At 43.8% G+C, this 26,101-nt stretch overlaps 1 long non-coding RNA gene and 1 pseudogene across 2 annotated transcripts in view; one reads left to right on the top strand and one right to left on the bottom strand.

The window, feature by feature from the left end:
• The window catches only part of LOC309657871, a 315,556-nt gene that overhangs the window by 169,703 nt on the left and 119,752 nt on the right, over nt 1-26,101 (bottom strand). The window lies entirely within an intron of this gene.
• Nucleotides 314-25,996, top strand: LOC309657828 (protein FAM170A-like; annotated as a pseudogene). The gene is made up of 7 exons (XR_014268320.1): nt 314-8,997; nt 10,901-11,096; nt 19,485-20,920; nt 23,233-23,373; nt 24,173-24,931; nt 25,203-25,259; nt 25,863-25,996. The product of XR_014268320.1 is annotated as a protein FAM170A-like (transcript).

Genomic DNA, 26,101 nt, shown 5'->3' with positions numbered 1-26,101 from the left:
ATTCAGTAGATTGGTTATGCTTCCCAATCTTGGAGAAGTGGCCATATTAGAGACATCCTATGGGGCCTAGCAGCACGTTCCCCTCTGGTCTTCAGAGATATATGCTTTAGGGGTACCCTTATGTGGGCTGTGTGGGTCCTTCTTTATGGTGGGGCTGACTATTGTGGGTGTGCTAGTAGACAGGGTTTGACCACCACACCCCCTCCAGCCAGGTTGGCTGCCAGGCTCAACTTGTGCAGCAGATGCTGACCTGCTGGTGGGTGGGAATAGGTCTCAGCATGGCTGGCTGTGTGGCCTTGTGGGTCCTGGGGCCAGTGTTGGCTCTCTGATGGTCAGGGCTGGGTCCCTAGTAGGCTGGCTGTGGGGCCGAGGAGGGTCGGGGCTGGTGCCAGCCCACTGGCACTGGGTGGGCCGGTAAGCCCCTGGCGCTAATAAGCTAGCAGGAGGACTCCAAAGTGGTGCTTACCAGTACCAGTGTCCTCACGGTAGAATGAGCTCCCCAAAATGGCTGCCACCAGTGTTTATGTCCCCAGGGGGAGTCCCACTAGCCTCTTGCCTCTTTGGGAGGCTCTCCAAGATCAGCAAGTGGGTCTGACCCAAATTCCTTTCAAATTACTGCTTCTGCACAGGGATTTGGAGTATGTGAAATTTTGCATGTGCCCTTTAACTATTTACCAGAGCCCTCTGGCTCTCCCATATACAAGTTCTGCTGGCCTGCAAAGCCAGGTGTTCTGGGAGCTCATCTTCCCAGTGCAGGAACCCCTGGCTGGGGAGCCCCATGTGGGGTTTGGAACTCTTGCTCCTTGGAGAGAACCTCTGTAGTTGTGGTTATCCTTCCAGTTGTGGGTCACTTACCCCAGGGGTATGGCTCCTGAGTTTACTACATCTCCACTCCTCCTACCCATCTCATTGTGATTTTTTTTTTTAACTTATTTATTTTTGGCTGCATTGGGTCTTCATTGCTGCGTGTGGGCTTTCTCTAGTTGCAGTGAGCGGGGGCTACTCTTTGTTGGGGTGCGTGGGCTTCTCATTGCGGTGGCTTCTCTTGTTGCAGAGCACAGGCTCTAGGCACACGGGCTTCAGTAGTTGTGGCATGTGGGCTTCAGTAGTTGTGGCTCACAGGCTGTAGAGCACAGTCTCAGTAGTTGTGGCTCACGGGCTTAGTTGCTCTGCCGCATGTGGGATCTTCCCGGACCAGGGATCGAACCCGTGTCCCCTGCATTGGCAGGCGGATTCTTAACCACTGCGCCACCAGGGAAGTCCTCATTGTGATTCTTTATATTTTTAGTTGGGAAATCTTTTCTGCTAGTCTTCAGGTCATTCTCATCAATAGCGTCTCTGTAAATAGTCGTAGTATTGGTGTGCCCATGGGAGGAAGTGAGCTCAGGGTGAGCTCACCTCTTCCTACTCCATCATCTTAGCTACACCTCCTCATTTCTGGAAAATCTTGAGTTTATGAAAGCAAAGTGTCTGTTGATAATATAGATGGTAGTTAGGCATAAGGAAGAGACAGCTGACCATTGGCTCTTTGGTATAGTTTGGGGAAAGGTTTTTGCCACTGGAAAGCAGAGGAAAGAAAGAATGATGAGTCTCCATTAGTAAGTTCATGATTATGATAGGAATCTCTTGGTCTAAGCTAGTATCCTTCTTTAACACATAAGGAAATTGAGGCCTAGTGAGAGTAAGCCTTCTTACTTGAAGTGTTTATTGAGCACCTACGAGTATATATTGTAAATGCTTGGGATTCATTAATGAGCAAAACAGGTGCTAAGGCCCCACCAGCAGGGGCAGGATGGGTGTTGGAAGCCAGGTGTCTTAAATGCCCATTGCTGTATTGCTCAGGGCCAAAAGGACCGTAGCTTTAAGGTTATTTAAAATTCATGTAATGTAACTATTATGACTGGAATCCATCAGAGGTTTGCCTGGTTGCTTTGAGAGGTATTGGGAGATTCTGAAACAATCCTTTTGCCTTGTGAATCTGATTGACCTCCAGGCCATTGATAATATCTGCTGACTACCTCCCATATCCCAACCCCCAATCTTGTCTTGTCTTTTTCTCCTCTCAGGTTTTTTCTACCCTGTAAAGGGGAGGGAGCCAGAGCTGACAAAGTAAGTCTCATTTCTCCTTTCAAACAATACTTGAAAGGGAAATAACCCATTTGGTAGGTAGGTAGGTATCTTTAGGAATTTGCCTTAAGTTGACAGGTTACTTTTGAACAAAATGTGAAAAAAGGGATTGAGAACTATTTTGAACAACCATATCTAAATGTTCATAACAAAGAGTTTGTCACATTCTTTTTGGAGAAAGATATCTTTTCTAATGATGCTACCATTATTTAAAACACTTTGGAATTCTTCCTATCTTACTGGTTTCAGAACCACTTCATAAGTTACACAAGAAAGTTGGTGTCATTACTTCATAGGAAGATTCCAGTTGATCAAAAGACCATTTACCTTATTTTCCAGATCTGGCTCTGAATGTCTTTGTCTTTTCTCCAAATCAAATCTACCCATAAATGATGAAAAGTTGTCACCACTGAGTCTATGTCATAAACTAAAGGAAAATTTAAAAGAGGTGTTCAGAAATATTTTGAATAAAGGCGATATTGTTGGAGTAAAGTTACAGACTCCCGAGGTGTCTAGTTGGAAAAGATATACCCTTTATTTTGTCAGGTATTGAATCACCTACTCTATGAGCAGTCCAAATATATATTCAGGTAATCTGCCCTATTCAAATCTAAGTGAATATTTTTTAAAATTGAAAAAATTTTAACTATTATTTTTATTGAATGAAAGATTCTTTAAATTCTACAATGCTTTACAATTTTCAAAAGTTTCATACACAAGATTTCATATAATCCCATAATAACCCCATATTTAATCCCCTACCCCTATAATGCCCCTCCCCCTCCCTCTCCCCACTGGCAACCACCAGTCTGTTCTCTATATCTGCTAGTCTGCCTGCTTTTTGTTTTATTCACTAGTTTGTTGCATGTTTTAGATTCCACACATAAGTGTGGAAATCTTTACTTAACTTTGTTCCATTAACATTTCTCATTTTTTAATGAAACACCTGTTAATGTCCTTCAGAACATTAGTTTGAGAGACATACCATTAAACTGATTATTTCTATCACAGATTGAAGGGGCTGTTCTAGAATTTGATGAAGTTAAGAAATGTTATACAGTTAAACATGTCCATTCCCAGCTCGTAAAAATATTCCAGAGAAGCTAATTCTAATGCTAGAATCAGAATCTGGCAAGGATGAAATGATGTAGAAGTTGGCAAGAGGTTATGCTATGGTAATTAAAAGGTTTTTCCATGTTAAGCACAGATCATTTTCAGAAAACGCTAAGTATTTGTTTTGAATTCCAAGGAAAATTAAAGAAAATGTAATTACAATATACTCAAAATGTACTTCAATTTTGAATAATCTCTCTAGGGATATTATATAAATGTAGTATTTGATCTATTGCTTCAAGATAATATTTATGGCTGCTGTGAAAAGAGAGAGAGATTTACAGTAATGATATCAGTGTTATTTTACATTAAATACACTAATGCCAAACTGGTTATTACCAGAGTCAAATTAGCATACCAGGAGCAGATGGAATGGAAACTTCTGGAAATGAAGACTAAAAACAGCCATGGGAGCTGGCCCTCCCTTCTGGAGTTTCTGTACAGCATCATTCCTCCTTGGAATCCCGACTCTTCCCCAGTCCCACCACGCTGTTCTCCCTGTCTGTGTGGATTGACGTACTGTCCAAAGCTTAACTTTTATCACAGTTACCACCTCCTCCATGGAGTCTTTTCTGATCTTCTCCAGGGGCCTGTTACTGCACTGGGGAGTTTTGTATTTCTGTTTGTCTTATGACATTTCATTCTGCCTTGGTTATGGTATATGTAATCTTGTCAAGACCATTTCATGCAACCCACACGCCACCTTGAAATCCTTGTTTGCATCTCTTATATTTAGCCAACACACAGCTTGTGTCCAATATTTATGAAGTGAATAGTGAAAAAAAAAAAAACCCGAACACCCAGCTACTTCCTGTAAGTACTCTCATACCGAGAGCAACTGGTAAAAACAAAATGGGCATCTGAGGATAGTCCCCTCATTGTTCTGTGTTGGCATTAGCATTAATGGTCTCCCCAGGACACCAGTTTGTACTCCAGGAAGAACTTAAAGTCTGTAATTTCATCATTGTGTCTCTAAGAGTCAGTTCTAATTTAACCAGCAGAATATTTCTCAGTATTTCTGTGGCAGGGACTGTTTTTTTTTCTCTTTTTTTTAGTGTGTTATTACCTTAAGATGTGTAAATTCTTGGCAGCTGTCTGGATTAAATAAATAAACAAAAACAAAGGATGATATGAAATAAGAACATTTAAAAGGTCCATTACCTCTTGACTTTGAGCAATTGCCTAATTACCTCAAGTTCAAAGCTAATTTATGGAATTCCACGTAATAATGACTTACATTTGTCTAGCGATAGGAGGTTTCTAAGGTGCTTTCATCTGTGGCATTCATTCAATCAATCAACTAGTCAGTCAATTAACAAATCAATCCTTCAACAGACATTTCTTTAGAGCCTATTACATAACAAACATTGGCAAGCATGGTTTGGGGATTTCTAAAATAAATAAGACAAAGGTACTGCCCCGTAGAAGTCTTCAGTCTGGTAAGGGTAGACAGAAATTTAGACAAGTAAATGAGGGAATTCCCTGCTGGTCCAGTGGTTAGGACTCCGTGCTTCCACTGCAGGGGGCCCAGGTTCCATCCCTGGTCGGGGAACTAAGATCCCCACAAGGCGCACGGCCAAAAAAAAAAAGGAAGTAAATGACGGAAACGTTGTGATCGAAGCTTGTATACACCTCAGTGGTGGAGGCAAAGGTGGCGAGTGGGCCATTCTCATTAAGGGAGGGGAAAAGTGGACAGGAGAGCATTCATAGCGGAGCAGTCATTGAGTGAAGTCTTACCTGATTCTTACTAGTGTCACTATTATACATGGTTTACAGCTGAGAACCTGACTTGGGCGTGAAGCATCTTCTCTGAGGTGACCCTGCTCTTAAGATTTCAGAAGCAGCTTGCATCCCACTGCACAGCATCTCTCCTGCACCCCCTGAGATTCCTGGAGTGTGACTCTCGTGTTCTAGTAGTGATGAGAAAGGGAAGGTAAAGCCAGAGGGCCTGAAAATCTCTGGCTTTATGCCAGAGAGGATTATGTTTATGCAAAATGAGCTTGGTTCCCAGAGTAAGAAGAAAGACAACTTGATTGAAAATGTTATTCATCCATAAAGAAAGGGAGAAAGCCAAACCCAAAGGCAGGGTTTAGAGCTGGAAACAATGGCTTTGTTAAGATTTACAGGCCTGTGGGATTTCTCAGTTGCACAGGGTATTAAGGAAAGTTATTTGAAAAATATTCAAATTACTTTGACATCGTTTTCCCTAGGCAATATGGAAACTCACTTTTTGGTGGTTGGGCCTCTATTAACATAAAACTTCGGAGGAAATGAGGTTTAAAAGGATGACCCACTTCTTCTGCTGTCACCACCCACAGACTCCAATTTAATTTCTTCCTTATTCTGTTCACTAAAAGTCACTAGTTTTTTTCATGGGATGGATGCTTCTCTCTAGTCGTACTTTTGGTGTGTGTGGCCACATTTCACTAGGTTGGTGGCATTTTGATTTGTATCAAGTGCCTTAAGACACCCACATTCATTTAAGACAACAATGGCAAGAATAACTTAATATTGGCACATATTTTCTTTTTTCTCTGAAAGAAAGCTTAATATCGGATGTTAGAATGTAACATCATACAGAGATTTCTAATATGAGCCAGAACTGCCCAGATACAGTGATTGAAGGGGATTTGGTCTTTTTCTTTGCCTTTGTACTTCACGTCATCACATAAGAATTAGGAGCTAGAGTGATACATTTTATAAATTATTAAATTGTAAATTTAATAATTAGGGAAGCAGGTATTTTAACTTACCTGAAAACAAAGTTCCATTACTCCAGTGGACTAGGTGTCCCCTTATTTTTATAGTAATTTACAGGTTAGAAAATGTTTCAAATACTCTCTTTTGGCCCTCACAAGAACTCCAAGGGGAGGCATATGAAATCTTTTTAACTGCAAATTTTTTTTTTAACTCATGAGGAAACTGAGACCCAGACAGGTTAAGGCTAGGCTTTAGCTAATAATAATGCTTTTTGGTGTATCTTCTGGACTAGTTGCTTAGTTCTGTTAAAAGATAAACTGAGGCATATTCAAATTTTAAGAGTTTATTTCAGCAAAAATTGATTTGAATCAAGCAGCACCAAATGGGAGATGGTTAGGATGCTCCCCATACAGGAGCTGGGAGAAAGACTTTTGTAGAGAAGATGCAGGGGAAGCAAAGCGAGGGAATTATCCGATTGGCTGAAGCAGTTGCATTATTTGGAAAAGCTGAGTTGGCTGTCTGCGATTGGTTGCCCTTAGGTTTCACTTTCTTAACCTTGAGGCATTACAGGCTTAGGTTTTGGTTTGCTTATGTAGGCTGCTAATGTATTAGAGCCACCTCAGTCAAATGGTCTCCTTGTTTAATTGATTTAACCGTTCTTTATATTATATTGCTTCTTTGCAGAGAAATTGTCTCATGGACACACGCGGTGCCTCTAGTCCTGACCTGCTATTTCTCAAACGTGTGTGATTAGTTGCAAGGGAACCTTCGTGAGAAAATGCATGATTCTTTACCAGCCCATCCCACTTAGAAGAAAAGTAATACAAATCATATATCCCAGTGGTACAGTAGTTTGAATTACTTTAATATACAAAGAGCAGCACATAATTAAATTCTAAGAATCAAGAATCGTATTTCTTTTACTGGGAACACCTGCGTCAGAAGAGATTTAGTCTGGATGAATACAGCCCACTAGGGATTCTCATTACAACACTGTGTGCAGATTAAATTGTAGAGAAATAACAGAAGGAGGTGATATTACCAATGTCAGCCCATTTTCTCAGGCCACGCTAGCCTGGAGTTTTAAAAGGGGTCACAGCAATGGTAATAACCCATATTTTTAGCTTTTTGTCTCTTTGGCTATTACAAATCTCCATGTCCTCCCCACCCAGCCCCAGCGGAGTCCCAGGGGTTGTCTCCTACATGTGCTCCAGTTCTGCCCGCCTCCTGTGGGTTCCATGATGCGTTTCCTTCCTCCCCTGCTTCAGCCCCCGTGGTGGTAGGCTGGTTGCCCTCATAGGGGACACAGATTTTGCTCTCAGTTGGCAGCCTTCCCTGGTACCGTTCTTGCCTCTGCCTCTGATTTCTTTCTTGGAGTTCTTGATGTGAGCCAGGCAGAAGCGGGACATGCAGTCTTCTCCCTTTTGGGATGTGCGTGGATTTCATAGCAGGGTTGTTAGTATGCCTTCTCTTTATTTTTAGATGGACAGCCTTCTCTTTTTAGCACTGAGTCCATGAGGGTAGGTAGGCCATGGACAGAGTGGGGGAACATTAAAACTATATTAAGACCATCACTTTGTCCTCCCCTTGGTTCCTCATGAAAATACTTATTAGTGTTTTCTGGCAGACATTAATACCTATTAGCTGCCAGAGGAGCCCAGAATTTCAGCACAAAATAGAGCCTAGACTCAAGCTTAGGGGACCCCAAATATCAGTATTTGTGTTCACCCTGGGGCTGATTTTTTTCCCCTTCTATTTTTCTGTGCTCTCTTTCTTGTACTCTTGGCTTCTGTTTCTTTGGTTACTTGAAAAAATTTTTTAAATCTTAGTTATTGAAGTGAAAACTGCTTTGAAAGGGAGAACGCCCTAGGTGAGATCTATCTCCCTGATTGAAGGGAAAGAAATGAAGGAGACCCACTGAAATAAAGTGAGTATTTCCAATCAGAAGAGGAATATTCTACCTCCCTCAGTGGTGAGTGACACCAGATCAGCTGGAAAGGGCTCTCATTCCTAGAGCTAAGGAATAAGGAATCTGGAGCTCACTGATACTGTACATACAAAACAAAACAAATCTAAACTGCGATATAAAAGCAACGTTTAAAATTAACCAAGGGAGGCAGAGCTTCCTGGATTTGGATTTGTGGGTGGCAAGTATCTAGGTGCACTGGCCCTATTTTACAGTCCAGAGTGAGGTAAATAGTCCCTGCTCTGAATTGGGATTTTTGGGGGGAGCCATTCTCTCCCTTTACATTCCCAGCATCTTCCTAAACCATCCTGAGTCCACGTCTTTTCTTTATTCTCATTTTATTAGAACCTCAAAGAGGATCAGAGGTCACCTGACAATTTGAACTCTGTTTGTAGGAAGGTGTTTCTCAATCAAGACAACACTTTAAAAGGCAGCATGACCTGGGGAAAAGAATGTAGTCATCTGGGTATCAGGAGACCTGGAATTTTCTTTTCTGATAACTGTGCCACCTTACCAGGGAAGCTCCCTTCTCTACCTCTCATCCCTGCTCTCCCCCTCTGCCTCCGTCGGTCTGTTTCTTTGTAAACAGGTTTTATCTACGTGATCCCTCCTTCTCTAAAGTTCTGAGTATATAATTTTGAAAAGCTCCTCCCACCCAAGGAGTTCCTTCAGACCCCAAGGAAAAGTCTCTAGTTGGGAGGGGAGATGTTTTCCCATACATTTATTGAGTACCTCGTATGTAACAGGTGCAAGTCACCATTCAAAGCGTCCTTTATGTGTGTCATTTAATCCTTAATGGTGATGGTAACACACACTTACATAGCACTTCCTCTGTGCCAGACTCTGTTCTAATTAGTTTACATACATTCACCCATTTAAATCCTCATCATCAAGTGTATGAAGTTGGTATTATTATGATCTTCCTTTTGTAGGTGACCACTGAACCTTAAAGGAGAAACAAACATAGTGCCCTAGGGCCTAGGGCTGACCTCAATATTCATAAACCAGGACAGGACAATCATCTTCTCTTGACAGATGAGGAAGATGGGGTTCTAACAGGCTAAGGAAAACTGCCCACAGTCACAGAACAAGTAGGTAGCACACTTGGAAATCAAACTCACATCTAATTTGTTCCAGAGCCCACATTCTTTCCATTTTGCTGCTTTGCCTCCCAGAGACGTTTTTGCTTTGTCATAAACCGCAGAGCAGAGCATGGCACTTTTAATGAAGGAAGAGTTTGCCAAATGAAAAGCAGATTAATGAGATATTTGGGATGCTTTGCAGTAAATAAATCTCTTTCAGAATTCTCATCTTCTCCCACTCCCATCGTTAAAGCCATAACAGTAACAATTACCTCAGCCTGGTTGAGGCCGTGTGGGAGTGTCTGTTGCCCTGGGAAGACACTGGGGACCCACAAAACTTTCCTTGAGCTGACTGAGCCATAGGTCAGAAATTGGATATATCAGAGGTTGGCTTTCCCTGTCAGAGCCTCGTCTTGCCCCTCCTGTTTCTGGCTGTGTCTTGAAACGCAGTTACTTGAGGAGAGAAATAGAGCTTAAAATTGGGTCAACATTAAGAATATTAGAAATGTCAATGTCAACCTGTTTTCCGAGACTTAGAGCACCATTTGAACACGATTGCCCGAGACTTGAGTGGAGTCTATCTTTTTGCTTTTTTATAATAGGTAATCTTAGCTATTCCCTGGGAATTAAAAAATATCCCTTTGAAACTGAGAGGCCAGAGCAGAAATGTAATTATTTCTATGTGATGTACAACTGAATTTAAAGCCAAATGCTCACATTTATATTCAAGAGGAATGTGTGTCTACTTACGCTGGTGTTGAGGGTCTGGGGGATGTGAAGACAAGCAAGTCCCAGGCCCTTTCTCTAAGAGCTAGGTATCTACTAAGGGAAATGGGGTGTAAGCTGTAATAATCTGTGCTGCGAGGGGAAACATACCATGTACTGCCCATCTGCCACAGACCAGGCATTGTGTCAAGTACTTTATACAAGGACATGGCAAGATGGGTGTATTAGCCCCATTTCTAGGTGAGGAAAGCAAAACTCAGAATAAGTTGTCCTGGGCCAAGAGCACTTTATGAATATGGCTGAGATTCAGACTCAGGTGGCTCTAATGACAGACCTGCACTCTTTCCCCTAGGATTTACTGTTAATTAGGCAGGATGCATTTAATGGTTTAATGTATTAGGTATCCTTCATGGGATTTAAAGATTCACGACATTAGCTCACCGAGTTGCGTAACGTTTTGAGATGACGATTTTTGACCTGGGGTATTTTGAGGAGTCTTGGGCAAATCAAATAATTTTCAGCTTTTTCAAAGGAATGTACAAAACAGAAAACTTTACCCATTTCTTGTGCTTTTATGTTGGTGGCGTGAGGCTTATGGATGGTCTTTGGTTGAGGGATAGAAGAGGTCTGGATAACCCAGACAGCTAGCTACATTACTTGGTAAGAAATAGTCATTTTGAAGTATGACTTGGCTACTTTAAAGTGGCTGTATCAGCCCAGTAGCAGTTAGCAGTTTGATGTGGCTACCAAAAAGCCAGTCTTAAGAGTAGTATCTCTGGTGGGGGAGGTAAGAACCCCACTCTACTTTGCCTTGGTCAGACCTTAGTTGGAATACTGCGTTAAGTTCTGGGGAATGTAGACTAAGATAAATATAAAGCAACTAGGACACATTCAGGAGAAAGTTTGGATCACAGTGGGGAAATGAAATCTGGACGTTTGGGGAAATAGGGCTGTGCAGCTGAAGAAAAGACTTGAAGGGCTGAGATAACAGTCTTCAAACATTAGAAGGATTGTCTTATGGAAGAGGAATGTTGATTTTTTTTCTCTGTGGCCCTAAAAGATGCAACCAGAAGCAACAGGCTCTGGGGAAGTGGATTCGTCCTTACAAGGAAGAATTTTTTGTTGTATCTGCCTAAATATGTTTTATCTGCCTAAACATGTTGAGATTTTTTTTTTGTTGTTTTAGAAAGTGGTGAATTCCCAGTCCCTGAAGGTCCTAGGACATGTGCCAAGTAATTACTTGGTGGAGCCATGGCAGAGGAAATTCAAAGGTACCACGGATTGGATTTCACATGCATCAAAGTCCTTCCCAACCCTGAGCATCTCAGTACCTGTGGACTGTCCTTCCAGGCTTTGCCTCCACCTTTGTCACTAGGGTTGGGGTATGTTTTGGGGGGGTGGATAGATGGATGGGTGACGGGGAATAGGAAGAATGTACAATGGCAAAGCAGTTACTTGGTCCATTCAAATTTGGTCTGCCATTTAAAAATTTTGTCTTTCCTATGTACTCATTTGCTTGCCTTAAACTCTGGGCACCTGGAGGCCTTTGCTGTAACTGTTTGTGATCCTCAACATAGTACCCCATCTCATGCAATTGGGTTCTTATAAATGTTATTTGACAATGATTTTTGTCAGGTATCAAGTATTGTCAGGCTCCAATAGTAAGCGAATCTAACTTCGCTGTATGTACAAACTGTAGGTTTGTAAAGCTTGTGGCTGCCTCCCCTCTCTGGGGAAAGACAGAACCTGAATTCTTTTCCAAATTTCAGTGAGATGATAATTTCGGGACACCCAAGAGACGGAGAACCAGTCAAAGGGCTTCACACTTAAAAGTAGCCTTAAAAATTACCCATATGCTAGTTGCACTACTCCCAGCTCCCTGTCAGGTAGCAATCTTCAACTGTTTTGCAAGATCTCTAGCTCTTTTTATCCGATTAAGGACTGAAAGTGATTGACAGAAGGTTTTTGCTCATAGTCTACAGCTGAACTCTTGTGTCAACAGTAAATATTCCAGCAGAAGGAGTGGGGGTTTGATCATTTTACTGCTTTCTGCAGGGCAGACTCTGTGGGCTCATGGCAACATCTAATCTTCAGTGACCCCAGTTGTCACACCCAGGAGTCGGTTTCTCTCTAATCCTTTTCAGAGCTATGAACAGCAGGGAAACATGATTTATAGACCAAGAGGCATTTTAATCATGGGATTTGTGAGCATTTCATATTCCCTTCCTCATTATGGATACACTGCCCATCCTTTGGAAGAGACACTAAGATGTTGATCAGATCCTGTTAACCTCATTTACTTCCATGAATTCATGTCAAGTGTATTAGGTTCATGCAGGAGATTTTCAAAACCCTACCAAATGGGTTTAGAGGAAGATGGGGCTAACTTCAGATTACTTCTTTAGGCCAGAGGTTTTCCTAGGCACCAGTAATCATCTGATTCTGCTTTCTAAGGCTGCTTTCTTTACTTACAATTCATACGTAGAAGCTAAGTCCCTGATAGAAAGTTGTTCTTTACAGTTGTGGGTTTTACCTCAATCTCTGGGCTCCTTTAAAAATAAACTTCGAATATTCTTCTCAACCCTAGTTATTTGAACTCTCTGAGTCTCAGCTCAGTTTATTAACATTATTAATTTGCAGTGGATCTGTATGTCTTATGTGCTTAATACATTGCTTCACACAGGGACACCAGCTCAGGAAGATTTCGTCTGTTGCAAATTTATGAGGAAGTTGAATATTTATTTTTGGTACTTTTTCACCACCTCCCCAACATCTACCTCCTGACCAGATACCATTTCTTCTTTTTCCTGTCTCTACATTTCCAATTCCACTCAAAAATGGCCCAATCCTCAGCCTCTTTTCCCCTAGTCCTTGCTAAAACAATGGCTGAGGATGGTTTAAATTAAGGCACCACTTCTCATGAGGTTCCTTGTATTTTAATAAAAATCTTTGAAGGGTAAATATTCAAAGTACTGCTTCTCTATGGTTAAATTTTAGGCAGTGTAAAAAACAGTTTTAGATGGAGATGAAGGGAGTTGGGTGGATTACACAGGACATGGGATGAACAGGGCTGTCACTTTTGTTCAGTTACATGAACATGGTGACAGGCAAGCATAAATGCAGAGATGGCATTTCTACGCTGGTGTGGGGAAAAAGAAGAGAGGCCACTGGTCAGGACATTGTTTGGCCTAGGGAGGAAGAAGATCGAGTACTTTGGCAATTTATTTAAGCTTTTGTTTTTTTGCGGGATAGGGGAGCAAGTAGGGGAGCTCATACTTGAAGCCGAATCCGGCATCTGTACCCTAACACCGAATTAAATCTCAAGACAGAGTTTTGGGTGAAGTAGAAAAGAATAGCTTTATTGCTTTGCCAGGCAAAGGGGGCTAGAGCAGGCAGTTGCCCTCAAAACTCTGTGTCCCTGACCTGGAGAGGGTTGTGAGGAGTTTTATAGTAATCGTTCAGAGAGGAGGGCGTGATCAGCTCATGGACATTCCTCTGATTGGTTGGTGGTGATGTAAGTGGGAGTCAGCATCATCAACCTTACGGTTCCAACTGGTTCTGGGGTTTGTGTGTTTGTGGGTAGCACACCGTTAACTTCTCCCCCCTGGTGGGGCTTTCAGTATCTGCAAAACAGCTCAAAGATATTGTTATGTGTATCCCTTGAGGGGGCACCAGGACCCTGCCCCAGGGCTGCAGTATTGTTTCTTTTGACTATTCCTCCCTTGTCTGCATCCCCTCCCTTCCCTAATCAGCAAATATGTGAACCTTCTCGTTGGAACTCAGGGAAAGTCATGGAGGCTGAATGAAGCCTATTTCCTGTAATCAAGAAATGGGGGACACCGATATAGGCTTTTGTGCCCAGGAGCCCCACAGGGTCCTGCTAGGGATCATACTCAGTGCAAGGAGATGTGGAAAATCCAGAGATAAGGAATCTTGGCCTCTACTTTACAAGGGATCCTACTCTATGTTGTGGGGGAAATCAGACACATTCATTAAGAGTCTGCCCGAGTGGAGAATGGGAAAAGAGTTATCACAGAGGTACAACTAGCATGCTGGGAAAATGCTGGGTCCATTCTCACTGGGATATCTGGAAGGGCTTCCTGTAGAAAGTGGGATTTTAATTGAACTTTGAAAAATTATACTTTTGAAAGAAATGACTTGAGTAAGCGCCTGTCCTCTGATGGAGGGAGGGAAGTCTGGCCTAGTTGAGTGGAGGCGAGAAGGTGAGTGTTATGCTTAGTCTGGAAAACTCAGCAGGGTCTTCAATCCTAGGGCTGTGAATGTTCGGTTGAATATTTTAGGTTTTATTCTCGCATTGGGAAGCCATTTAAGATTTGAGCAGGGGAATAATATTCTTAAAGAAAATAACTATGACCAGGATGAATTGAAGGGAGGGAGGAACGACATACTCATTTGTCTACAATTTGGGGAAGAGAGGAAGATTATCTCTAATTCATTAGATGTGCATTGTATCAGCAGGAGCAAAATAAGCAGCATATCTTGATACATAAATCCTCCTCCCATATATGCATTCTTTTTCACCAGGGAGCAAGTATTTGGCAGCCAAGTTATCTTTAAAGTAATAATAAGAAAGCTATTTGGAATAAGTGTTTCAGAACCATTTGTTACTTTGCACAGACCTATGAGCAAATAGGATTGAGCTAAAGCATTTACAGTGGTATGTGGTTCTGCAGGGGCTGCCACACTATTATATATACTTTTATCTTGGCTAAACTCTAGCTGTTGCCACTGCTATTACTCAAAGAACTGAAGTGTCAACAAGCTAATCAAAATAGCAAAGTGGGAGTCAAGAGTTTTTCCGCCTGTTTCTTAAAGTCTTAGGAAGATTGTTTCCTTTTTATTCCCTATATTCAGAACATAAAAGCCTCCCAGACATCTAATCTTTACTAGGTCAAACATTTCAAAAGGCAGTGGGATTATTTTCCAGTTGCTTTTCAGTTTAAGGCAAGTGTTTTAGGGGCTTCCAAAGCCTCCCTCCTGAATCAATTTATGAAAAAAAAAATGAAGTAAAGGCATTATTAACCCAACTACATTGTCTTGGTATAAAAGTCCTAACATAGCATAGTGGGAAAAGGTTCTGAATCATGACCTAAGTGATCTGAGTTCTAGACCCAGTTTTGTGAATGCATAGCTTGATGGTTTTGTCAAGTCTCATATTTAACAGGGAGGGATTAGAATTTTTCTGTATGGTTTCTGTACTATTCAGTAGTATTGTTCACAATTATTTTTGCCTAAGGAGTCTAGAAAATGGAGAGACACATGATAATGTTGCAGGAAGAGGGACCTCTTCCAGGGCCCAAGAGTGGGCTCTTGTCTACCACTCAGAAATGAATTTTCTGAGGAGACACACGTGCTGACAATGCAAGAGACTTTATTAGGAAGGGGTGTCCGGGCGGAGAGCAGCAGGGTAAGGGAACCCAGGAGAACTGCTCTGCCATGTGGCTCACAGTCTCAGGTTTTATGGTAATGGGGTTAGTTTCCGGGTTGTCTCTGGCCGATCATTCTGCCTCAGGATCCTTTCTGGTGGTGCATACATTGCTCAGCTAAGATAGGTTCCAGCGAGAAGGATTCTGGGAGGTTGGTAGGACATATGGACTGGAGTCTCCTCTCTCCTTTTGACCTTTCCCGAATTCTTCCGGTTGGTGGTAGTTTGTTAGTTCCGCGTTCCTTACCAGGACCTCCTGTTGTAAGATAACTCGTGCAAGTGGTTACTATCGGGCCTGGTCAGGGCAGGCGGTTTTGGGCAGTGGTTTCCCTAAAAATAAGATCGTGGTCAACAATTTTGGGTGGAAGTGATGTGTGTTACTTTTGGGCCAGAACTCACACTGCCAGTGTGAGGCTCCAGACTTCTTTCTCTCTACAAAGATGACTGAGAGAGGTGGCTTCGTCAAGCTGGGGGCAGGAATAAGGAGAGTGGAGAGCAGAACGCCTAGCCAGCCCATGTGCAGCCCATGCACAAGGAGCGGGAAATGAACCTTTGTTGTTTTAAACCCCTGAGATTTGGAGGAATTATTTGTTACAATAAAATGTCAAGCTTATTCTTGATTGATATGGTCTTCAAAGAGTATCACTGGGATGCATAGGGAAAGCCCCATGGATATGGAAGATCCTTCTTTTTCCTAAATTAAAGTTTAAGTTTTCTATACATAAATGTCAAAGCTGCTTTGAGGGGAATTGTTTCCTATCATTGGAAATACTGAAATATAGACTGGGCAACCTCTTGAAGGCAGTGCTGTATAAATTGAAGGTAGTTGTGTGATATAATAGGAAATAGATATTTGGTCTTCAATGTTTCTGGCACAAAGCTCGTAAAACCCTTGGAATTTCCTAGGTGCTGAGAGCAATAAAGGTGTCTAAGGACGGAGGCTGGTTGCTAGTGGAGCCAACCAAGTGATTAGAGGGTTGGAACTTTCATTCCCACCCCTCTGAAGAGGTCAGAGGGGCTGGAGGTTGAATCATTCACCAAAGGCAAATGATTTAATCAATCATGCTTATGTTAATAAGCCTCCATAAAAACCCAAAAGGAGGGGGTTTGGATTGCTTCTGAGTCAGTGAACATGTGGAAATATGAGGAGAGTGGCATGCTCAGAGACCATGAAAGATTTAGACACTTTCCCTATGCCTTACTTTATGCATCTCTTCCATCTGGCTATTCCTGAGTCTATATATATATATATAAAACTTGTAATATGTAGTAAGTAAAATGGTTATCTAGTAAGTAAAATGTTTCTCTGAGTTCTGTGAACCCGCTTTGAGTGAATGGATTAATCAAGCCGAAAGCAACATCTGGTTGGTCAGAAGCAAGGATGGAAACCTGCATTATTTGCTACTGGTGTCTGAATGTGTGTGTGTGTGTGTGTGTGTGTGTGTGTGTGTGTGTGTGGTAGGAGCAGTCTTGTAGGACTGAGCCCTTAATCTGTGGAATCTGACGCTATCTTTGTGTAAATAGTGTCAGAATTGAGCTGCATTTGTACAACACTCAGGTGGTGTCTGATAATTGCTTGGTGATACGGGGAACCCCCTGTCCCTCCACATTGGACTTGGTACTACAGCTGACTCTTGAACAACATGGGTTTGAACTGCGTGGGTCCACTTATGGGTGGATTTATTTCAGTAAATACACATCCTTAGATTCAACCAAATGTGAATCAAAATTTCTATCCATGGTTGGTTAAGTCTGCGTATGCGAAACTTGTGGATAAGGAGGGCTGACTATATTATGCCATTGTACATAAGGGACTTGAGCATCCGTGGATTTTGGTGTCTGCAGGGGCTCCTGGAACCAATCCCCTGAGGTTACTGAGAAACGGCTATAGAATCTTAGGTTGGAACAGAGAAGTTCATGGTCCATTTGAGGTTAAAAGTATTCAGAGTTACAGCTCCTGAGGGTAACTGTTGCGCCTCACCTATGTGCAGCTTGTATGGTTTATGAAGTGTTTTCTCCAGTGTTAACTTACTTGCTCTTCTGTGGATAGCAAAATGTTTATTCACTGTACCTTTCAAAGTGACTTCACAGGTGCTAAGAAAAATTTGTTTGGAGAAGCAAGCTAATTTTTTACCTGAATCCCATAGCTATTCTGATAGATGAGTGGTGATATCTCATTATGGTTTTCATTTTCATTTTCCTAATGGCTAGTGATATGAAACATCATTTCATGTGCTTATTTGCGATTTGTATATCCTTTTCAGTGAAGCATTTCTTCATATCTCTTGTCCATTTTCTAATCAAATTGTTTATTTTCTTACTGTTGAGTTTGAGCATTCTTTATATGTTATAGACTTACTTCTTTGTTGGTTATGTAGTTTGTAAATATTTTCTCCCAGTCTCTAGCTTGACTTCTTATACTCTTAAAAGAATCTTTCACGTAGCAAATGATTTTAGTTTTGATAATGTCTAGTTTACCTATTTTTCCTTTTATGGTTCATCTCTTTCCTGGTTTATTGCAATAGGCCCACTGTTCTCTCTGATTCTGACCTTGCCTCCCAAAAGTCTGTTCCTAACAAAGCAATTAGAGTGATCTTTTAACATGTAATTTCTCATTTAAAACTCTCCAAGCTTCCCATGTCACTCAGAGTAAAAGCCAAAGTTTTAGCAGTAGCCTATAAAACCCTATATAATTTGGTTCCTCATTATCCCTCTGACTTCTCCTCTTACCACTCTCTCCCTCCCTCAGCCACACTGGCTTTCTTCCTGGTATTCAAACAGGCCAGGCAACCCCTGACCCAGACTCCAGTCTCTTTTTGCCTAAAAAATGTAACCTTGGCTCTAAGCTCCCTTATTGCCCTCAGGTACTACTGAGATGAGGCCCTTTTAGTGAGGCCTTCCATGATCTCCCATTCAGCATAGAAATTGCCCTATTTCCTATAGTCCCATATCCAGTTGCTTGTTTTATTTTTCATCATGGTACTTGCAGATATCTAACCTACTAGGTATTTTACTTATTTAAAAAAAATTGTCTATCTTCTCTTCTAGAATTAAGCTCCTTGAGAGAAACTCTTTGCATCTCTTTTGTTCTTAAATGTTCAAGTACAGAATCTAGAGAGCCTGGCACATAGTAGGGGCTAAATAACGGTTTATATAATGAAGAATGGACAGAGAAATGAAGGAATGACAAAAGTATGTCCCAACCTAGCTGGGGCTTGCTGTGATGAACCCATTGGTTCTAGGTTGGAGAACCTGAGCTGGTACGTTTGGAATCATCTTTCCTTTTCTGAGGAGAGGTTCATTTCTTTCAGAAATTCAGGGTCTAAGAAAGATGCCTTAAGAATCATCCTCCTTGGAATGACGGCATTAGAACTTCTAATGAAAGTTCAGCTCCTAAGGAAGTGGTGATTATCACCGGTTGTTAATACTCTTTGTTGAATGGTTGGTGAGGAGCATTGTGGTTCCTCATCATTATGGATGGAGGGACCAAGCTGACAGTACCTGAGCTCACTGATCAATCTTAACTTCATTAAAAACCGAACAACTTTTTGTACTTACTGTTGCAAAGCAATAGGAAGGTACACAGCATCACTTATAAAATAATCTTGTAGTAACATGAAATCGAATCTAAATCTAATTATCTCTACCTATAACTACCTGCTTATAAGGAAATAGAGGTAATAGGGAACATCTTAAATGACATCACAGGAATACAATCAACAGACTCCTGTGGAAAATTCTACAGGATAAATTACTTAGTTTCTTCAATAAATCGGTGCCAAATCAAAGGGAGGGAGAACTGTTGTAGACTAAAAGACACATGGACATATTGCAAAGTGTGGACCTTCTTTAGATTTTGATTTCAATAGATCATGTATAAAAAAGACATTTAAACACATTTGGAGGCAATTGAGTATGGCTTAGTTATTGTGGTAAGAAGAAATGATGATTAAATTTGTTGGGTGAGATAATGATGTTAGGTTAGAAACAAGTTTTTATCTGTTGGAGGTAAATACTGTGGCATGTAAGGAGAAATGACATAATGTCAGAGATTTACAATAAAAAACACTTCCCCCACCCTCCCCAAACTCCTAAACCAAAATAAATACACAAAGAACTGAAAGTGTGCAAGTGAGTGTCTGTGTTTCTGTGTGTGTGTGTAGCAGAAGAAGAATGGCAGACTTTTGATAATTGTTGAAACTGGGTGATGGGTAAATGGTGCTGCATTCCTTTTACATCATTCTCTTTACTTTGTGTATGTTTGAAAATTTCTAGCACAAAAAAATTAAGAAAAAAAAAATCCTCCTTGCCCCTTCTTTTCTAGGGATTCTCCAAGAAGCAGGAAGATTGAATCTCATCAGCAAACCCTCACAAGGCTGAAGTTGTCCTCTCTTCACTCTCTCGCTGCCTGAAACCTTAAGTCATTCTGCAGTGCCTTTTCAAATTGGGACCCGCCTCAGTCCATGGGGTATTTCTAATGAAAGCAGTGACTTCTGGGAGTCTACCTCATCCCGTGCACCAGTCCTCCCACTGGATCCTGGCCACTACCTCAAAATGAGGTGTCTCTAATTCTAGAGTGGAATCAGGAGGATCCAGATGCATTGCCACTTATAGCTGGTATAAATTACAGCCCACAAGCAGAGGTGTGCAAGAAATAGTACGAGAAATTTTTTTATGACGCCACGTAATTTGTATTTTAAGCCTTGATCCTGCTGGTGTCCTGTTTGGATTTCCGCCATCCCTATTTGGAAGTCATACAGGGCCAAGGTTTTGAGGGAGTGGGTGGAAGCATGATCATTGTTGACTGGAGCCCACAGTTGTAAGTGTAGATGCCCATCAGCTCGGGGGCCATGCCTCCTTTAGGTTTGGTGGCTCCTGTGCCATGCGTGGGACAGGTTGCCATGATTCTGCTTGTAGGCACACTACAGCCATCTCCTTTTAGAATTTTTGCTCCATTTACCCCTCCAGCCACACTTGAGAGGCCTTTTCTCCTCCAGGATTTACAGACATCTCTCTCTGACTTAATTAGCACATTTCAACACTCCAGTAGGGAAACAAGACAGTACCTAATTTCAAAAACCAGCTTCTGTTATGTTTCTGCTCAAGTATCCTCTCTTTTTCATGGAGTTTGCGATTTGAGAAATAAAAGCCAAGATGATCAGCATGCTATTTCTGCTATGCCCTGCCGGGCTCTTCCACTGGCCAGTGAACATAGGGTCTGCTACCCACTTGAATGCAGAAGGGAAACGGTGAAATAAAGGAAGAAAAGGAAAAAAATGAACAGGAAGAGATTAACATCTCAAAGTATCCTGCCACATTTGAAAGATGTGAGAGTTGAATTCATGGGAAAGGTTCTGCTGGGAAAAAGGAGTTGTTCTTGAAAATGGGGTCTGTGCTGTTGCAGAGACTGTTGAACCTCGGTCCACAGAATGCTGTGATGTCATCATTGAGGTTAGAGAATTCTGCTGTAGGCCTGGCAACCTTTGAAACTTAACAGCCCTGGTGAGCACTAGGCAGTACTGCTTGTTCACTAAGTGGTCCAAGTTCTTCAGCCATTTAGGAGACTTGACTATTTTTATTTGTATTGAATCATTTCAACGGATTTCCCAAGAGCCAAGAAGGGCCAACCTGTGGGGAAGAGGAGGAGTTGGACGTGAGGCATCTTCTAAGGGAATCTTCCAGTTGGTACGATGAGACGGCAACAAAAGAGGAAACATCTGGAAAGTGAAGAGTCCCAGGAAACTGCCGAGAAGGGAGGAGGTATGTGGGGGGCAACTTGTCTGGGGCACATGGGTTTCTGCCAAAGTGAGCCTTCTGTAGGAAGGGGGGGACTGAGAACGCGTCACCTGTGAAGCAGGGTGCGAGAGACCTTGTCTCACTGATGCTGCCGTATCCACGCGGAGGGTCCCTGTGGTGTGAGACGGCACAGAACGGCCAGGTGCCCCTGGGAGATGGGAGGTCAGCTCCGCTGGTCTGAGGACCCTCTCCTGGGGCTGCCGGGCCTGGAGCTTTGTCGGACTCACAGCAGGCTGCATCCTGCTTGCACAGACCTAGAGGTGCAGCTTTTCTCAGTCCCCGAGTTCTCTCTTATTCTCTTTGATCTTCCCCTGGGGTCATGAGGTGGGGGGTGTGAAGGATGCAAGGATGCTGAGAGAGACCCATGAGCTGCTTGGCCCCTTTTACCAAAGTGGAAAGAGAAGCCCCATGAGTTGAAGGCCTTGTTGAAAAGTATCTTGAGAAGTGGAATGCAGTTCGAAAGGAGATTGTTTGTCTAGGGATGGTGTCATTGAAGGCAAGGAGGTTTGATTCCTTCGACAGGAAGAATTTCCCAAAGGAGATCAAGGGAAGGGAAGGGCTTTCCAGAGACTGAGACCGCATGGGCGGGGGTGAGAGATGTCCTCAGGGTCCTGCGGGGAGCTCTGAGAGCCACGGGCCACGTGGTGCCTGCGTGCCTTAAACGTAGGCGAGTAGCTTGCCCTGGGAGAGGGGTGGTCACGTGAGGAAGTGGGGCAGAGTGGAGCCTACCCCAGAGTTCCAGCTGGAGGCCTCTGCCCCAGATTAGAGCCCAGTAGCTCCTACCAGCCCCAGGGCCCTGGAGACTAGCATGGGCCCTGGGAGTGGAGGTCTAGACAGCAGGCAGATTTTCAGGCAGTGGCTGGGACAGGCTGGGGAAGGCAATGACTGCCCCTGCCCTGACCATTCAGAATATTTTTCTCTATGTTCCAGTGTGTGTGTGTGTGTGTGAGCGTGTGTGTGTGTGTGTGGTAGTGGAGAGAAGAGCGGGATGAATGGGGGTAGAGTGCTCATCAGATATAAAGTCTGCATGGTAAAGTTCTTGTCACCCTGCCTGGACCTGAGTGACACTCGGTGTATGTAAGAGTGTGTACAGAATTCTTGTTAGGGGTGTTTTATGAGACAGTATCTCATACACCCATGTACACTCTGATACAGCAAATATATCACACACCCCACATATAACTTCCTTATTAAACCACACACAGCACATGTAGGTATATACACGCATCACTCCTGTACTACGTTCTCATACAACCCACCTGTGTCACAATCCTCTTCTCCAACACCAAACGCTGGAGATGAGATATGTATATAGACACACACACTATATATAAATGTATCTCCTCAACTCTCGCAAACACAGCTAACTTCAGCTATCTCTAAATACCTCTGTAAGAACCAGTCACATGTCATACACACCACACTTAAAACACATTCTTTAGTGATGCCAGACCCGCTTTGTACAAGCCACAGTAAAGCACAGTCTCACTAACCCATGTCAGGGTTGCCAGATAAAATATGGGCTGTCCAGTTAAATTTGAATTCCAGATAAACAACAAGTAGTTTTTCAGTATGAGTATGTCCCAAATATTGTATGGGCCATACTTACACGAAAAATAAGCAAGACCAAATACTGCATGGGAATACTTACACTACAAAATTATTCTGGGTTTATCTGAAATTGAAATTTAACCGGGTGCCCTGTATTTTTGTTTGCTAAGTCTGGCAACCCTTATATACTTACCGCCAGCTGATGTGTTATATATTTATTGTATTGTTGTTTAGTGTTTGTCTTCCTCTACTAGAATGTGCAGCATTACCAGAGACTAGAACAATGGAAGAGTGCCGGATACATAGGAGTAGCTGCTTACTGAACCTTGGTGAATGAATGAATGAACACACACCATAAATACAAGCCACACCGTGTGATGAGGAAAAGTTACATGTCCCAGAATTCCTGACTTGTGAACAGAAATCATGCACACAGAGGCCACAGATACAGATACACACATCTGCACTGTGCTCCCCACGCCAACCCCACACTTACCGCAGACTTACTCACTCTTCACACATACTCACAGTCACCACCTAGGCCCACATTACCCACAAGACACTGACAGAATAAGTATTGATTTTAATTAAATACTGGAGTATCCACTGGGAACCACACTCTCAACTGTGTGTATTCACTGCACCTGACACGTGTCAGACCGTCAGTAAATATTTGTGGACAGAGGATTGAGGAACCCACCCTGAGCCTTTCATTCCTCCCTCAGGAATCTCGAAGTCACAAGAGGATCCCCCTCGGCTTGGATCCCCTGTGGTGGCCCAAGGCTGCAGCCCAGGGGCAGGGGAGGTCTCCTCTGCCTCTGAATACTTCTCCTGTGCTTCTTCTCCACGCAAGCTCATCCGCGGTGGTAAGGGCGCGGGGCTCCTCAGGTGACGGGCTGCTTGGCTGGGAGGCAGGAGGCACACAGATCCCAGGGAGGCTGAGAGGAAACCCAGGGTCATCAGAGGCGCTGAGGGCTCTGTGGAGGAGCCTGAGCAGGATGGCTGAGCTGTACGAGGGCGTGGATCTCAGCTGAGTCTGGGGGCGTGTGAATCCTGGTACCACCATGGTGGGGAAGTTAAGGAGCAGGGGCCGGAAAGGTCTGGGCTTGAGCTGGAGGGCAGAGGGACCAGATTAAGCATCTTCAGAGGAAAATGTAGGGTTTGCCTTTGCCTTTGCTTCCAGAGAAGGACAGAGTTCTTCATCATAGACCTCCAGCCTGAGAGCAGGACCATCCAGCTGAGGTCCACCCAGCTCACACATACATCCGCTCTCCAGGCACAGCCATTCTCAGTGCACACGTAAACCCCAAGCACGTGATCCACAGTGCTCCTCTCCTACACCCCCATTCCACAAGTAATGCACCACCGATATTCCCAAACTCACACTCCTCGTAGTACACGCATCCAGCCGCATCCCTCACATACCACAGCCCTCACCACCATACTCCACACCCCTGTATACAGACACCGCTCCAGTATCCCCCCACACGCAGATGAAAAGCCCACAGATGACACCAGATACACCACTCCATCCTACGGCCAACAGACACCAAGCTCATGACACAGCTACGTCATGCAAATGTCCCTCTCTCACCTACCACACCTGCTCCCTCAGCTTCCAGCGTGGCCCACGCATGTTATTATGTTTTTAATTTCCTTTCCCAGGAATCTGGAGATTACATCGAGACACTCCCCGGCCTAGAGCACCCCGAGCCCGGGTTCAGGAACAAGGGGAGACCGCTCCCCCACCACAGTGTGTCGCCTTCTCATCCCCTTCATTCAGTAAGACCTCTCTGTATAGAAACAAAGAGGAAAGAGGCATGAAAATATACTACATGCGGGTGAAAACGATCAAGGGTGTAGCTGTCTCCTGGGAGACAGAGAAACCCTTGGGGTTGCTAGAAAAGCGGCTGAGGATAGAAGAAGCGACCCTTCCTGAGGATGTGCGGGTAGGTTCTCCCCGCTCTGCTGTGTCCACCAGAAACCGCCTGTCTGACAGTGAGCCCACTGGGGAGGAGAAAGAGTGTGAGGAAAGGGCAGAGCCATACAGCCCATCAGGGTCAGCTGCAGTCCAGGAGAGACCCAGGGCCAAGACACCGGACTGGCTGGTGACCATGGAGGCCGGCTTCAGGTGCATGGCCTGCTGCCGGGTGTTCCCCACCTTGGAGATCCTCCGGCAGCACGTGCGGTACGGCGTCCAGGAGGGCTTCAGCTGCCATGTCTTTCATCTCACCATGGCCCAGCTGATGGGCAATGTGGAATCCGAGAGCACCACCGAGGAGGAGGTGGAGGAGGAGGAGAGGAGGAGGAGAAGCAAGGAGCAAAGGAGAATGAGGAGGAGCAGCCCACGGGGGAAGACCTCAGCCCGAGGAGACCGTGGAGCCAATGTCCAGGCTGCGTGTTTCATTCTCCGAAGGACAGGAAGTGAGCAGGGGCTGGGGCTGCGGAGGGAGCTGTACCTTCTCCGAGCCAGTCCCGTCTCTCCACCCCAGACTCATGCTTCCATAAGGGAGAGTTGGGGGCTTTAGCACCTCAGGGGGAACTGAAGGGGAGATAACCGGCTCCCGTGCTTCTGGCCCAGTCATGTAATAAGAAAGTCATGACTTTAAGTGGGAATTTATCCTGAGCTTTTCAGCTTCCACAGGAAATTCTCTTTAGCTAAGAAGTGTTTTTCTCTCTTTTGATTTCCACACAGCAACTGAGATTCATGGGACAAGATCCTAGAAGACGGTGTGGCCTTCTGTTGGAAGAGGTAAGGCTTGAGGCTGGCACAGTCTTCTGAGCCTATGTCACGAGGGCCCAGAGGAGTGTAAGGGAAGGGGCCGCAGAGATGTGCTGGTTTATCTAATGGCTCTGCAGTTGCATCAACTTGGGACACACCCAGCACTTCCAAAGGAATTGACCTCTGTTGACTTAAACAAGAATGTGGAGCGTTTTGACTAGGAGTTTTCTCAGGGTCTGCATGATGGACCTCAGCTCTAAGAGGACGTACTGCCAGCAGCTCCTTCTCGGCAGAGAGAGCCAGGGGTGGTCTGAAGAGAGGACAGGGGGCCTCGCAGGACCAGAAGTTTGAGGTCTGAGAGCCTGTGGCCTGAGCTGAGATCTCACCCTGACCAGTGTACCTAGCCTTCTGGGACAAAGGGAAATGTGAAAGGGAGTCAGGTGGCAATGAGGTCCCCCGAGATATGGAAATGTTCCAGAACCTTCGTTGTGCGGTAGTTGATCTGGAGCCAAGCTCACTGTGGTGTGTGTGGCTCTGAGCTTTAAGGCAACGCTGGAGGGTAACCCTGACCAGCAGAGCTTATAGTGCTTCTTGTCTCTTCCTGTTCTGCCTCATTTGTTTTATCCCTTCCAGGGAGAAGAAAGGACCCTCGGGATAGTAGTAGCAGACAGAGTGCCAGTGGTCTGAAGGAGGATGAAGGGCCCAGCACTCAGTCTAACATCATATGACAGTATAAATATCATAGGCAATAAAGGGCATTTTCCAAACCTTTCCTGGATGTTTCATGTAATTACATTTATCTATCTATGCATCTATCTATCAGTCATCTACATCTGTATCTTTCAGGGTTCGTGAACAAGCTTTCACATAAG

This window comes from Balaenoptera physalus (assembly GCF_965194825.1).
Source record: "Balaenoptera physalus genome assembly, chromosome: 3".
In the NCBI taxonomy this organism is placed as follows: Eukaryota; Metazoa; Chordata; class Mammalia; order Artiodactyla; family Balaenopteridae; genus Balaenoptera; species Balaenoptera physalus.
The sequence above is the reverse complement of the archived record's forward strand: the minus strand, read 5'-3'. Positions and strand labels throughout refer to the sequence as shown.